The sequence below is a fragment of the Mustelus asterias genome, unplaced genomic scaffold (genome assembly GCF_964213995.1).
Source record: "Mustelus asterias unplaced genomic scaffold, sMusAst1.hap1.1 HAP1_SCAFFOLD_255, whole genome shotgun sequence".
Taxonomy (NCBI): domain Eukaryota; kingdom Metazoa; phylum Chordata; class Chondrichthyes; order Carcharhiniformes; family Triakidae; genus Mustelus; species Mustelus asterias.
The window spans coordinates 391,447-393,001 of record NW_027590222.1 but is presented as its reverse complement, the minus strand read 5'-3'; the positions used below and the strand labels follow the sequence as shown (position 1 = coordinate 393,001).

The 1,555-nt window shown below is 53.1% G+C and overlaps 1 non-coding gene across 1 annotated transcript; it reads right to left on the bottom strand.

The window, feature by feature from the left end:
- Positions 1–1,216: 1,216 nt before the first annotated feature.
- On the bottom strand, positions 1,217–1,290 carry trnan-guu (transfer RNA asparagine (anticodon GUU)). Its single transcript has one exon. It is a non-coding gene; the product is annotated as a tRNA-Asn (tRNA).
- Positions 1,291–1,555: the final 265 nt, after the last annotated feature.

Genomic DNA, 1,555 nt, shown 5'->3' with positions numbered 1-1,555 from the left:
GGCTGTTTCTCAGCCTGCCCTGACTGGGCCCTGGCACAGGCATGCTCACCGTTGTGATCTCTGGTTTACCAGCTGTCTGACGGGCATCGCAAGCTGTTCCTGTCAGGCCATCCAAAGAATGGCACGACGGAAATTGGGAGGATGAGGGACAGAGAGAATTGGGTTCTAGCTGGCTCTGCTCTCTGGGCACTGGGATTCCAGCTGCCACTGGCACTGGGATTCCTGCTGTCCCTGCCCACTGGACACTGGGATTCTGGCTGTCTATGCTCTCAACTGCCTGATCACGGGATCTTACTGATAACACGCATTGTAGGGGAGAGAGAGAGACGGCTGGACTCCCAGTGCCCAGTGGGCAGAGACAGTTGGAATCACAATGTCTAGTGCCCAGAGCCAGCTGGAACACCAGTGCCCAGAGCTAGCTGGAATCCCTGTGCCCAGGGACAGCTGGGATTCCAGTGCCCAGGAAGCAGAGACAGCTGGAATCCCAGTGCCCAGAGTCAGCTGGAATCCTGTTGCCCAGAGAGCAGAGGCAACTGGAATCCCAGTGCCCAAAGGCAGCTGGAATCCTAGTGTCCAGAGCGCAGAGGCAGCTTGAACCTAGTGCCCAGTGACAGCTGGAATCCCTGTGCCCAGTGACAGCTGGAGTCCCAGTGCCCAGAGCCAGCTGGAATTCCAATGTCCAGAGAACATGTGTTTCCTCCCTTTTCCATGGCCACTCAGTCCCCCTGTAGTCCTTCTATCTCCCTGTAGTCACTCTATCCCTGTGATCACTGTCCCTGTGGTCACTCTACTTTGTTGTGGAATTAATTCATATTTGTCTTTCCTGTTCGTTTGCAAACATTGAGGTTTGGGTTGTTCTTAGAATCTTAGAAACCCTACAGCACAGAAAGAGGCCATTCGGCCCATCGAGTCTGCACCGACCACAATCCCACCCAGGCTCTACTCCCATGTCCCTACATATTTAACCAACTAATCCCTCTAACCTACGAATCCCAGGACACTAAGGGCAATTTAGCATGGCCAATCAACCTAACCTGCACATCTTTGGACTGTGGGAGGAAACCGGAGCACCCGGAGGAAACCCACGCAGACACAAGGAGAATGTGCAAACTCCACACAGACAGTGACCCAAGCCGGGAATCGAACCCAGGTCCCTGGAGCTGTGAAGCAGCAGTGCTAACCACTGTGCTACCGTGCTGCCCCAAAGCGAAAGCCCCGTCCCTGGATGGTCTTGAACCATCAACCTTTCAGTTAACAGCCGAACGCGCTAACCAATTGCGCCACAGAGACTGTTGTTCGGGGAATTCTGCAGGGAATATTCCCGACCAGTTCCTGTGTGCCTGGGAGTGTAGTCTGGACATCTGGAGTTACATAGGAAGGGAAGCTGTGTGGGAGACACAAAGACACTGCAAAGAGATATAGGGATGGGTTAAGAGAGTGGGCAAAAACGTGGCTGATGGAATATAAAGCGGTGGAGTGTCAAGTTTCCCAATAGAGTTGACCAGAGTGAAAAATAACAAGAATTGTTTTTGAACTCGTGCAAGGCAGGGTTTGT